The sequence below is a fragment of the Tamandua tetradactyla genome, chromosome 8, assembly GCF_023851605.1.
Source record: "Tamandua tetradactyla isolate mTamTet1 chromosome 8, mTamTet1.pri, whole genome shotgun sequence".
Taxonomy (NCBI): domain Eukaryota; kingdom Metazoa; phylum Chordata; class Mammalia; order Pilosa; family Myrmecophagidae; genus Tamandua; species Tamandua tetradactyla.
Genome location: NC_135334.1, coordinates 108,139,460 through 108,154,007, shown reverse-complemented (window position 1 = coordinate 108,154,007; position 14,548 = coordinate 108,139,460). Strand labels below are relative to the sequence as shown.

The window sequence follows — 14,548 nt, the reverse complement described above, 5'->3', positions numbered from 1 at the left end:
AAAAATTCCTATTAAGTTTTATCATTATAATATGAAAATTCAGTTAATTTAATTTCTTTTATCATAGTGAGTCATTAAAAACTGAAGTAGGTCCCCAGCCTTTTGTTTCCAGAACAATCCCCTAGAGGCCTGGCGTTCCGTCATCCAAATGGGCCTGATTAAAGCAAGGACCCTCTATCTTCAGATTACTGCTCTCTGTCATTAGCATTACGTTATCTTGCTCTTCAGACTGATTTTTAATTTTTATGCTCACAATTATAAATGATTTACAGGGACATTCATCGCCCGACCTGTCCTGAGTCATTAAATCCACCTAGGTTGAATAGCCTGATGTGCACCTGAAATTAACCAAATCACTGACATTATCTTGCTGGATTTTTCAGAGGCTTTAGAAATAGAGAAGAGACTCCTTTCTCCCTCTCCACTCCTAGGCTTAATGGGAAAATATTTTTAATTGATAAAAGAGGTAATTAGCCAAGGCTAAGAGGTGCACACTAATTGTGCTGTATATCTTGCAGAGTTAGTTTGGCCGTGGTTTCTGAATAGAAAAGAAGTTGACCCAAATACAGACTTGGCCGCAGTCACATGGGGCTAGTTTGGATGTGTTTCAGCAACCTCAATCGAGGCCAGGAAAGCTGCACTAACATAAGCTACTGTGTGCCAGCACTTTAACGCTCACAGCGGTCCTTCCGTTCCCCTTGCTACTTGGTCTTGTTTTGTTTTGATGTAAGGAATGGAAACTTGCTCAGCCTGGCTCAGCAGACGTGGGGACTTGGTGCTTTTGCTCAGTCTAGGACCAGGAGTGGGTCCACGGGCACCTCTCTCACGGGCTTCATCATGCGAGAGCCCTGGTACTTTCTCATCCAGCATCTCTCTTTCTCATAGTATGTCCCATAGCATTTACCATCTTTTATTTTTCTCTTGAACGGCTTTCTCTGCTCATCAGTTCTGTGCTTATAGCCATTCCAACCTCAGGGCCTTTCACCTCAAGCATCCACTGCTGCCTGGAAATAGTCTCTGTGCTTTTTTTTTTTTTTTTTGCTATTAAACTTTTTTTTTTTTTTACAGTTTTATTCACATACCTTCCAATCCATCCAAAGTGTACAATCAATGGCTGTCAGCATAATAACAGAGTTGTGCATTCACATCACCACAATCAATTTTAGAACACTTTCATTGCTACAAAAAATTAAAAATAAAAACCCCATACTCACTATCATTGACACTTAGCGTTGATGTGGTATGTTCATTACAACTGATGAAAGAATATTAAAATAGTACTGTTAACTGTAGTCTGTAGTAGAGTATGATATGGTCTTTGCACTTCTTACGTAACACTCTGTAGGGAAGGTCAGTGGTTTCTTTCCAGCTAGTGGACTGTCTGACCTTGGGTCAGGAAAATTCCCTCATCTGCTGTGGCCAGAAGGGGTAGGACCTGTGGGTAAAGCGAGTAGGATGTGAATGATAATCTCTCTTTGGTGCGTCTTTAAAGCAGGTGTGATACCCCCCATTTTACAGATGAAGAAAATGATGCTAACAAGTTAAGTAATTTGTTAGAGGTCATACGGCTGGCAAGAGAGAGAGGTAGGAGTCAGGGCCAAGGGCAGGCTGATACTGTTCCTCAGCTTCCCACGTCATGTGCTGACTCGCCAACATCTCTTGGCTTTGTTATATCAAGTGTACAGACAGGGGAGGCTCAAGGACAGGCTGATTGCTGGTAATGTGGTATGTACCACTTCTGCGCTTGTCTCTGACTTCTTTCTGTGTCTTTTAAGGGACATTGGAAGAGCCTCCCCAGCCCAATAATCAGAGATGAAAGAGAAGACATCTTGCTTCATCTCAAGCTTGGAAAAAAAGACAAAGAAAATCTGGTTGGGAAGGGTCATAATAGATGTTGCAGTGCTCAGATGAAGAGACCTGATATGAGAGGGGACCAGGAATTAGCCCTTCGTCACTCCCAGAGGATGGAGAACTGTGCCTTACTCACCAAGTCTGGCACTTATTAGTGCTGTGATTTACTAGTGATATCATTTACTAGCAGTATGCCTTGCTAGTGACTTTGGGCAAATTACTTAACCTTCCTGATCCTCTGTTTCATCATCTGTGAAATGGGCATGATATAATTGTAAAGGTTGGCTGAGACAGTATGTGTTCCAACAAGTTCTGTTCCCTACATACAGTAGTCCCGTAGTGGCTATAATCCCTTCCTCCCTCCCTCCCTGTCTTTCCAAGACGCTGAGGATCTGGCCCTTAGTAATTGTAGCCTTAGTGTTAACAGTTGATCTGTGTCTGAGACTCCCATGGAAAGTTCTGCTCATCAAGGGACTCAAGCCTTTATTCATCTGACATCCCTCCCCTCCTCTAGGTAACAGCACCTGCATGCTCAGTGGACTGTGCTCTTTTCTTCCACATGGCTGGTCCCAGCAGGGTGGCCAATTTGGGACCACCCCAGGTCTGGGCAATCTTACTACCTTCTGCCTGGACTTACTGATTGGACCAGAGATAGGCAGATGACTGAAGACGGGTCAATGAGAATTCATATTTGGATGTTGGCAGACAGGAGCTCTCTCTTACTTGGGGAAGTGTCAAGCCGGGACCATGTAGCTTTGAGTTGTCTGCATTCATGTCCTCTGTTTGCTGTAGGAGGTGGTGCCTGCAGAAACAAAGAGAAGCAGCGCTAGAGAGAAAGCAGGACAGAGATAATTTTTAAGACCATTGCTTCAGTCCTTAGAGCTCCTGAGGCCACCCTCAAACTTCCTATGTGTGCAAGCCAATAAATTCTCCTTTTTTCCTAAGCCATTTGAGTTGATTTTCTGTCACCTGCAACCGAAAGAGCCTTGAGAAAACAGGGATTGGATTCCCCTAGTCAGGTGGTTGGGTGAGGCCTGGGTCAAGTCCCAGGGATGACATCTTCTTCTGCAGCCTTCCTGCCACTGGAGGCCACAGACAGCCCCCCTGTAGGAGTGGGACTGCCACGGGGACCTTCTATTTTCTTGCTTGTCTTCCAAAGAGTAAGGCCTGAGCCCTGAAGATCATTCACACCTCTCCCTCCCCGCTTCCCCCCCCCCCCCCCCCGCAAGCTGTAAATCAGCACAAGCGTAGTGTACCTTACCATCCACCCACCAGTGTGACTCCATCCATGGCCAAGCACCTCCTGTTAATCTCTGACTGAATATTACTTGAAAAGCATGCTCCGTTTTGTATCATAAAATCATTTAATTCTATGTGCAGTCAGTTTTTTCATCATTACAAACCATCACTGATGAGTTGAAATGTCCTTACTGTTGCAGCCATGGCACAGTAAAGTTCCCTGACCGCCATGTTCCAATATCTGCTCTCAGCTGCATCGGTAATGTTGGGCCTTGTGGGTGTGCCCCCAGCACAACGTGTCCCTTCCCCGGAGGCCTGCCTGACCGTCCTTCATCTGGCTCATGTTGTGGATTGAATTGCTTCCCCCACATGATATGTTCAAGTCCTAATTCCCAGGTCCGGTGGGTGTGAACCCATTTGTAGACAGGATCATTGAAGATATTATTAGTAAGATGAAGCCAAAGGGAATCAAAGTGGGCCTTAATGTAATGTGACTGCAGTCCCTACAGGCACGGGAAATTTGAACAGAGGAGAAGGAGACAGGAGGAGGCAGAGGGCCATATAGTAAAGGCAGACACCTGGGAAGCCACCCCCGGAGTGCTGCAGACTTTAGAGAAAGCATGATCCCGCTGGCACTGATTTTGACTTGTAGCCTCCAAAACTGTGAGAGAATAAATTCCTGTGGTTTAAGCCAGTCAGTCCACAGCAGCCCTGGAAATGAGGACGACTCACCTGCAATTTCTCCATGCCTCCTTTAGTCCATTCCCAAACTAAGCCTCGTTTCCAGCTTCCCTATGTTCTTCTGAACCAAATATATACTTTCCCATGAGGCAGGCAAGAGATGAGCTTTGGAGTCAAACAGACCTATGCTTGAATTTCACCCTTATCAATCACTAGTCATGTGCTTCTGGATAACTTACTTCACACCTCCAAGCCTCAGTGTTCGTTTCTATAAAACAGAGTTGCCATAGAATTCCTGGGCAGGCCTGAAAAGAGATTCACATACTTTTGATTTGTGATATTTGGCGATAGCTCCCTCCCCTTGGATCTGTTTGCTTCTACTCTTTTGCTGGGTGCTTATAAGATAGCAACCAGAATGTACATAGGTACCTAAGTTCATTATACATTTTACTGGAAAAAAATATGTTTGGCACACAATTCTCAAATCATACAAACATATACAATACTCTTATTGTAAATTTTGTAAAGCCAAGTGCTCTTGATGCTTTTGTTGATTTTTTTTTATTAATTAACGGAAAAAAGAAAGTAACCCAACATTTAGAAATCATACCATTCTACATATGCAATCAGTAATTCTTAACATCATCACATAGATGCATGATCATCGTTTCTTAGTACATTTGCATCGGTTTAGAAGAACTCGCAACACAACCAAAAAAGATATAGAATGTTAATATAGAGAAAAAAAATAAAACTAATAATAGTAAGAACAGAACAAAACAAAACAAAACAAAACAAAACAAAAACCTATAGCTCGGATGCAGCTTCATTCAGTGTTTTAACATAATTACTTTACAATTAGGTATTATTGTGCTGTCCATTTTTGAGTTTTTGTATCTAGTCCTGTTGCACAGTCTGTATCCCTTCAGCTCCAATTACCCATTATCTTACCCAGTTTCTAACTCCTACTGGACTCTGTTACCAATGACATATTCCAAGTTTATTCTTGAATGTCCGTTCACATCAGTGGGACCATACAGTATTTGTCCTTTAGTTTTTGGCTGGACTTACTCAGCATAATGTTCTCTAGGTCCATCCATGTTATTACATGCTTCATAAGTTTATCCTGTCTTAAAGCTGCATAATATTCCATTGTATGTATATACCACAGTTTGTTTAGCCATTCTTCTGTTGATGGACATTTTGGCTGTTTCCATCTCTTTGCAATTGTAAATAACGCTGCTATAAACATTGGTGTGCAAATGTCCATTTGTGTCTTTGTCCTTAAGTCCTTTGAGTAGATACCCAGCAATGGTGTTGCTGGGTTGTATGGCAATTCTATATTCAGCTTTTTGAGGAACCGCCAAACTACCTTCCACAGTGGTTGCACCATTTGACATTCCCACCAACAGTGGATAAGTGTGCCTCTTTCTCCGCATCCTCTCCAGCACTTGTCATTTTCTGTTTTGTTGATAATGGCCATTCTGGTGGGTATGAGATGATATCTCATTGTGGTTTTGATTTGCATTTCTCTAATGGCCAGGGACATTGAGCATCTCTTCATGTGCCTTTTGGCCATTTGTATTTCCTCTTCTGAGAGGTGTCTGTTCAAGTCTTTTTCCCATTTTGTAATTGGGTTGGCTGTCTTTTTGTTGTTGAGTTGAACAATCTCTTTATAAATTCTGGATACTAGACCTTTATCTGATATGTCATTTCCAAATATTATCTCCCATTGTGTAGGCTGTCTTTCTACTTTCTTGATGAAGTTCTTTGATGCACAAAAGTGTTTAATTTTGAGGAGCTCCCATTTATTTATTTCCTTCTTCAGTGCTCTTGCTTTAGGTTTAGGGTCCATAAAACCGCCTCCAATTGTAAGTTTCATAAGATATCTCCCTACATTTTCCTCTAACTGTTTTATGGTCTTAGACCTAATGTTTAGATCTTTGATCCATTTTGAGTTAACTTTTGTATAAGGTGTGAGATATGGGTCTTCTTTCATTCTTTTGCATATGGATATCCAGTTCTCTAGGCACCATTTATTGAAGAGACTGTTCTGTCCCAGGTGAGTTGGCTTGACTCCCTTATCAAAGATCAAATGTCCATAGATGAGAGGGTCTATATCTGAGCACTCTATTTGATTCCATTGGTCGATATATCTATCTTTATGCCAATACCATGCTGTTTTGACCACTGTGGCTTCATAATATGCCTTAAAGTCCGGCAGCGCGAGACCTCCAGCTTCGTTTTTTTTCCTCAAGATGTTTTTAGCAATTCGGGGCACCCTGCCCTTCCAGATAAATTTGCTTATTGGTTTTTCTATTTCTGAAAAATAAGTTGTTGGGATTTTGATTGGTATTGCATTGAATCTGTAGGTCAATTTAGGTAGGATTGACATCTTAACTATATTTAGTCTTCCAATCCATGAACACGGTATGCCCTTCCATCTATTTAGGTCTTCTGTGATTTCATTTAGCAGTTTTTTGTAGTTTTCTTTATATATGTTTTTTGTCTCTTTAGTTAAATTTATTCCTAGATATTTCATTCTTTTAGTTGCAATTGTAAATGGGATTCGTTTCTTGATTTCCCCCTCAGCTTGTTCATTACTAGTGTATAGAAATGCTACAGATTTTTGAATGTTGATCTTGTAACCTGCTACTTTGCTGTACTCATTTATTAGCTCTAGTAGTTTTGTTGTGGATTTTTCCGGGTTTTTGACGTATAGTATCATATCGTCTGCAAACAGTGATAGTTTTACTTCTTCCTTTCCAATTTTGATGCCTTGTATTTCTTTTTCTTGTCTAATTGCTCTGGCTAGAACCTCCAACACAATGTTGAATAATAGTGGTGATAGTAGACATCCTTGTCTTGTTCCTGATCTTAGGGGGAAAGTTTTCAATTTTTTCCCATTGAGGATGATATTAGCTGTGGGTTTTTCATATATTCCCTCTATCATTTTAAGGAAGTTCCCTTGTATTCCTATCTTTTGAAGTGTTTTCAACAGGAAAGGATGTTGAATCTTGTCAAATGCCTTCTCTGCATCAATTGAGATGATCATGTGATTTTTCTGCTTTGATTTGTTGATATGGTATATTACGTTGATTTTCTTATGTTGAACCATCCTTGCATACCTGGGATGAATCCTACTTGGTCATGATGTATAATTCTTTTAATGTGTTGTTGGATACGATTTGCTAGAATTTTATTGAGGATTTTTGCATCTATATTCATTAGAGAGATTGGTCTGTAGTTTTCTTTTTTTGTAATATCTTTGCCTGGTTTTGGTATGAGGGTGATGTTGGCTTCATAGAATGAATTAGGTAGTTTTCCCTCCACTTCGATTCTTTTGAAGAGTTTGAGGAGAGTTGGTACTAATTCTTTCTGGAATGTTTGATAGAATTCACATGTGAAGCCGTCTGGTCCTGGACTTTTCTTTTTAGGAAGCTTTTGAATGACTAATTCAATTTCTTTACTTGTGATTGGTTTGTTGAGGTCATCTATGTCTTCTTGAGTCAAAGTTGGTTGTTCATGTCTTTCCAGGAACCCGTCCATTTCATCTAAATTGTTGTATTTATTAGCGTAAAGTTGTTCATAGTATCCTGTTATTACCTCCTTTATTTCGTGAGGTCAGTAGTTATGTCTCCTCTTCCGTTTCTGATCTTATTTATTTCCATCCTCTCTCTTCTTCTTTTTGTCAATCTTGCTAAGGGCCCATCAATCTTATTGATTTTCTCATAGAACCAACTTCTGGACTTATTGATTTTCTCTATTGTTTTCATGTTTTCAATTTCATTTATTTCTGCTCTAATCTTTGTTATTTCTTTCCTTTTGCTTACTTTGGGATTAGTTTGCTGTTCTTTCTCAAGTTCTTCCAAGTGGACAGTTAATTCCTGCATTTTTGCCTTTTCTTCTTTTCTGATATAGGCATTTAGGGCAATAAATTTCCCTCTTAGCACTGCCTTTGCTGCGTCCCATAAGTTTTGATATGTTGTGTTTTCATTTTCATTCGCCTCGAGGTATTTACTAATTTCTCTTGCAATTTCTTCTTTGACCCACTCGTTGTTTAAGAGTGTGTTGTTGAGCCTCCACATATTTGTGAATTTTCTGGCCCTCCGCCTATTATTGATTTCCAACTTCATTCCTTTATGATCCAAGAAAGTGTTGTGTATGATTTCAATCTTTTTAAATTTGTTAAGACTTGCTTTGTGACCCAGCATATGGTCTATCTTTGAGAATGATCCATGAGCACTTGAGAAAAAGATGTATCCTGCTGTTGTAGGATGTAATGTCCTATAAATGTCTGTTAAGTCTAGCTCATTTATAGTAATATTCAGATTCTCTATTTCTTTATTGATCCTCTGTCTAGATGTTCTGTCCATTGATGAGAGTGGTGAATTGAAGTCTCCAACTATTATGGTATATGTGTCTATTTCCCTTTTCAGTGTTTGCAGTGTATTCCTCACGTATTTTGGGGCATTCTGGTTCGGTGCGTAAATATTTATGATTGTTATGTCTTCTTGTTTAATTGTTCCTTTTATTAGTAGATAGTGTCCTTCTTTGTCTCTTTTAACTGTTTTACATTTGAAGTCTAATTTGTTGGATATTAGTATAGCCACTCCTGCTCTTTTCTGGTTGTTATTTGCATGAAATATCTTTTCCCAATCTTTCACTTTCAACCTATGTTTATCTTTGGGTCTAAGATGTGTTTCCTGTAGAAAGCATATAGAAGGATCCTGTTTTTTAATCCATTCTGCCAGTCTATGTCTTTTGTTTGGGGAATTCAGTCCATTAACATTTAGTGTTATTACTGTTTGGATAATATTTTCCTCTACCATTTTGCCTTTTGTGTTATATATATCATATCTGACTTTCCTTCTTTCTACACTCTTCTCCATACCTCTCTCTTCTGTCTTTTTGTTTCTGACTCTAGTGCTCCCTTTAGTATTTCTTGCAGAGCTGGTCTCTTGGTCACAAATTATCTCAGTGACTTTTTGTCTGAGAATGTTTTAATTTCTCCCTCATTTTTGAAGGACAATTTTGCTGGATATAGGAGTCTTGGTTGGCAGTTTTTCTCTTTTAGTAATTTAAATATATCATCCCACTGTTTTCTAGCTTCCATGGTTTCTGCTGAGAAATCTACACATAGTCTTATTGGGTTTCCTTTGTATGTGATGGATTGTTTTTCTCTTGCTGCTTTCAAGTTCCTCTCTTTCTCTTTGACCTCTGACATTCTAACTAGTAAGTGTCTTGGAGAACGCCTATTTGGGTCTAATCTCTTTGGGGTGCGCTGCACTTCTTGGATCTGTAATTTTAGGTCTTTCATAAGAGTTGGGAAATTTTCAGTGATAATTTCTTCCATTGGTTTTTCTCCTTTTCCCTTCTCTTCTCCTTCTGGGACACCCACAACACGTATATCTGTGTGGTTCATATTGTCCTTGAGTTCCCTGATACCCTGTTCAAATTTTTCCATTCTTTTCCGGATAGTTTCTGTTTCTTTTTGGAATTCAGATGTTCCATCCTCCAAATCACTAATTCTATCTTCTGTCTCTTTAAATCTATCATTGTAGGTATCCATTGTTTTTTCCATCTTTTCTGCTTTATTCTTCACTTCCATAAGCTCTGTGATTTGTTTTTTCAGTTTTTCTATTTCTTCTTTTTGTTCAGCCCATGTCTTCTTCATGTCCTCCCTCAATTTATCGATTTCGTTTTTGAAGAGGTTTTCCATTTCTGTTCGTATATTCAGCATTAGTTGTTTCAGCTCCTGTATCTCATTTGAACTATTGGTTTGTTCCTTTGACTGGGCCATATTTTCAATTTTCTGAGCATGATCCGTTATCTTCTGCTGGTGTCTGGGCATTTAGTCAGATTTCCCTGGGTGTTGGACCCAACAGCTTGAAAGATTTTTCTGTGAAATCTCTGGGTTCTGTTTTTCTTATCCTGCCCAGTAGGTGGCGCTCGTGGCCCACGTTTGTCTGCGGGTTCCACCAGTAAAAGGTGCTGTGGGTCCTTTACCTTTGGATAACTCTCCCTGTCGGGGAGGTTCGCCAGCCGAAGTGGCTTGGAAGAGTGCCAGCCGGCCCGGGGGTCCGAACACGGGGAGGGTCGCCGGCCGCCGCAGCCCGGGAGAGCGCCCGACCAAATTTCCCAGTCGGCCCAGGGCACCAAGCGTGGCGGTAGGGTGCCAGCCGCCGCAGCCCAGGAGAGTACACCGTTCCCAGCCGGCCGGGGAGTCACTTGTTTGGGAAGGACCCCCCCGTCACCGTTCTCCGTGGTCTGGGGATTTCCAATCCAATTCTCTCAGTTGGTCCAGGGGGCCTCGCGTGGTGGGGGCGCCAGCTGCCGCGGCCTGAGGGGACCGCCTGCCCAATTCTGTCAGCTGGCCTGGGAAGGAGGAAGGGAGGGACTCCGGCTGCTTGCCGTCCCACCCGGGAAAGCCCACACCCCTCGGCGATCTCACCAGAGCTGGTTCTCCCAGACAGTCAGCTGTTCCAGGATGGGGTACGCCGTCCCTTTGATCTCCGTCGTGGCTCCAGGAGCTGCTCTGTATCGTCTCCACTCTCCCAGTAGCTGTTCTGGAGGAGGAAAGGTGGGGGTGGCAAGGCTGTCGAGGACGGTGGCGGAGGAGCCGGTGAAGGCGGAAGAGGGCACGGTGGTGGTTGGAGAGCTGCTGGAGCAGGAGGGGAAAGGGAAGGATATGGCGGATGGAGCGCCGCCAGAGCAGAAGGGGAAAAGGAAGGGCAAGATGGCGGCGGGAGCGCCGCCGGCGGAGAAGGAGGGAGAGGAGGGCTGGCTGGCGGTGGGAGCGCCGCCGGCGGAGAAAGAGCGCTTTTGTTGATTTTTTGAAGCACTTTTCTGTTCGTAGTCAAACTTGACAAACAAGTCTACTTCTGGCATGAAAGTTTGTATTTATGATAGAGAATGTTTTGTATTTATGATAATACTATTTTGAGAGCTAAAAAAGATAATAGCTTTAGTATACTAGAAGAACATTTCCTCAATTTTTTTATTCTGGTCACGGCTACAGAACTGACACACTTTTTTTTTTTCCAAACATTTTTTATTGTATAATATAACATATATACAAAGCAAAGAAAGAGAAAGCAATAGTTTTCAAAGCACTCTTCAACAAGTAGTTACAGGACAGATCCCAGAGTTTGTAATGGACTGCCATACCATCAGCTCAGATTTTTCCTTCTAGCTACTGCAGAATATAGGAGGCTAGAAGAAATAAATATTTTTTTTATCATGATCAACTATTTTTTCTTTTTTGTGTGAAAAATAACATATATACAAAAAAGCAGGCGGGCCGCGGTGGCTCAGCGGGCAAGAGTGCTTGCCTGCCGTGCCGGAGGACCCCGGTTCGATTCCCGGCCCCAGCCCATGTAAAAAACAAACAAACAAACAAAATATAATAAAAACAAGAAAATGTTTAAAAATGTTTCCCTTTCTTCCTTCCATCCTTCCTTCTTTCTCTGTCTTTAAAAAAAAAAAAAAAAAAAAAGCAATAAATTTCAAAACACAGCACAACAATTAATTGTAGAACAGATTTCAGTGTTTGGTATGGGTTTCAAATCCACAATTTTAGGTTTTTACTTCTAGCTGCTCTAAGATACTGGAGACTAAAAGAAATATCAATTCAATGATTCAACAATCATATTGGTTTGTTAAGTCCTACCTTCTCTGTGTAACTCCACCATCACCTTCGATCTTTCTATCCAACTCTTTAGGGGTATTTGGGCTATGGCCATTTTTTCAATAACATGGGGTAGGGAAATGGAACTAGCTGATATTCTGGAGAGACTAGGCCCTCTAGGTTTCAGGACTTATCTGGTCCAGGGACCCATCTGAAGATTGTAGGTTTCTGGAAAATTACCCCACACATGGAACCTTTGTAGAATCTTATGTGTTGTCCCAGGTGTTCTTTAGGGTTGACTGGAATGGTTTTGGTTGGGGTTTGGCAAGTTATGATAGGTAGCAGTGTACAACTGAAGCTTGCATACGAGAGACCTCCAGAGTAGCCTCTTGACTCTATTTGAACTCTCTGCCACTGATACTTTATTAGTTACACTTCTTTCCCCCCTTTTGGTCAGGATGGAATTGTTGATCCCACAATGCCAGGGCTGGACTCATTCCTGGGAGTCATCTATGCTGCCAGGGAGACTTTCACCCCCTAAATGTCATGTCCTGCGTAGTGGGAAGGGCAATGATTTTACCTACAGAGTTGGGCTTAGAGAGAATGAGGCCACATCTGAGTAACAAAAGAGGTCCTCCAGAAGTAACTCTTATAGGTAGGCTAAGCTTCTACCTACATAAGCTTCACAAGAGTAAGCCTCAAGATCAAGGGCTTGCACGGCAGATGAACTCACTGCGCTCCCCCCTTCTATGCGGGACATGACTCCCAGGGGTGTAAACCTCCCTGGCAATATGGGACAGAAATCCTAGAATGAGCTGGGTCGACATTGAGGGATCAAGAAAAGCTTCTTGACCAAAAGGGGGAGGAGAGAAATGAGACAAAATAAAGTGGCTGAGAGATTTCAAACTGAGACTAGAGGTTATTCTAGAGGTCATTCTTATGCATTATGTAGATATCCCCTTTTTAGTTTAAGGTGTATTAGAGAGGCTAGATGGAAGGGCCTGAAACTGTAGAGCTGTGTTCCAGTAGCCAAGTTCCCTGAAGATGATTGAATAATGATATAGCTTTCGCAATGTGACTGTGTGATTGTGAAAACCTTGTGTTTGATGCTCCTTTTATCTATGGTATGGACAGATGAATAAAAAGTATGGATAAGAAATAAATAATAGGGGGAACGAAAGTTAAAATAAATTAAGTAGATTGAAATACTAGTGGTCAGTGAAAGGAAGGGGTAAGGAATATGGCTTGTCTGATTTTTCTCTTTTTTCCTTCTTTTGCTGGAGAGATGCAAATGTTCATAAAGATGATGGTGGTGATGAATACACAACTAGGTGATGATATTGTGAGCCATTAATTATAACCATGTCAAGAACGTTTGTATGTTTGTTGTTTCTAATTAAAAACAAAAACAAAAAAAGTTTGTTTTAAATAAAATGCAAAAAAAAGATACACATTATAAAAATTAAAATAAAAAATCAAGGTCTCGGCCTATTGATTTGGGTGTCCCTAATGTTTGACACAGTATCAGGGGATTCCCTGATGGTAAAGTCTAATAGTTCCATGTTTTTCTCCCATTCCTCAAGGGACTTTGTCAATACCTTTTGATTATGTTCTAGGATGTTTCCAGGCATTACAATAAGCTATACAGGATTAAAGGCCCTCATTCTTATTCTGGGCTCCTTGTGTTTCAGTTGTTGAAATGAACTCTCCAGACAGGTTGAGTAAGATTATGTGCTACAGAAAATTTCAGTTCCAGATCAAATAAACCTTTCTTCCTTTGGTCTCAAAGATTAGGTGCGGTTCTTAAATATAGACAATATCTTCCTTACCCCTGTGTTCTGAATTACCTTGATCCCAATCTGATCGGCTTGGTTCTCATCTCTAAATACCAGGTAATAGATATATAAACCATCCTCTCAAAATCCAGAAATAATAATTGCCACTCCAGACTAAATGTGTCTACTGTAAGAGTATACAATCTAGGGCCCTGTTTTCTTATAAGCATTTTCTAAAGGAAACCATACAGTAATTGTTCTTCGTTTCTAGCTTATTTCACCTCCCTAAATGTCCCACAGGTTCATTCACATCGTTGCATGCCTCATGACTGTTCCTTTTTGTAGCAGCATAGTATTTGATCATACATATACATCATGGTTCCCCAATCTACTTCTCAGTTAGTGCATTCTTCAGCTACCTGCATTCATTAGGCATCATGTATAATGCCCAAAGTCCATAGTCCATCAACACTCTCAATTTTAGATAATTTCATTGTTCCCAAGAAAAAGATAACTAATAAACATACCCTCACCAAATAGGAAATGTAAACCTCCCCATAACTCTTGTCCCTCCCCTCATTATTTGCCCCTTCTGTTGCTGTGGTAATGCTGATGTTTTCTTTTTAAACATAGCCCATAGAATCCAATAGCAGTTTTCCCCCTGTTCCTTGGACTCAAGCACTCTTTGTACACGAATCATACCTTTGAAGTAGAATTTATTTATATTTCTAGTGTTAATCAGTGGAACACATAGGTCTATATAACCCCTTTCAATCTTGTTCACCTTCAATATGGTAATATTACTTATAGATACACTAGAGAATTGCCTTCACTTCTATCTATTCCCTTACGTTTGAGTTCAACTTCATTAGCTAACCATTCACCCTTTTCTAGCCTCTATGTACCTCTAAGTCCTCTATATTCTGTATCATAAGCCTCTGATTTTACCGTTACCATGGCCATAACAGTTGAGTCATACAGTATCTATCCTTTTATGTCTGGCTTATTTCACTCAGCATTGTGTCCTCAAGGCTCTTCCACTTTGTCATGTGCTGCAGGATGTCATTTCACCCTACTGTTGGATAATATTCCATTGTATGTATATAACACATTTTGTTGATCCATTTGTCTGTTGATGGGCATTTGATTGTTTCCATCTTTTGGCGATTGTGAATAATGCTGCTATGAACATCAGTTTTGCAAATGTCTGTTTGTGTCATTACTTTAAGCTTTTCTGGGTATATACCAAGTAGTGCTATTGCTGGGTCATAGGGCAACTTGATATTTAGTTTCCTAAGGAACTGCCAAACAGTCTTCCATAGCAGCTGTACCATTAAACATTCCCACCAGCAGTGCATAAGTGTTCCGATTT

General features: G+C 40.8%; 1 long non-coding RNA gene across 2 annotated transcripts in view; it reads left to right on the top strand.

The window, feature by feature from the left end:
- The window catches only part of LOC143644827 (uncharacterized), a 75,401-nt gene that overhangs the window by 33,015 nt on the left and 27,838 nt on the right, over positions 1 to 14,548 (top strand). The window contains exon 4 of one of the 2 annotated variants that reach the window (XR_013156889.1): positions 1,776 to 2,769. The exons of the other annotated variant lie outside the window; for it this stretch is intronic. This is a non-coding gene — a long non-coding RNA (uncharacterized LOC143644827). Of the gene's footprint in view, positions 1 to 1,775; positions 2,770 to 14,548 lie in introns of those variants that run through there. 2 annotated transcript variants of the gene reach the window in all.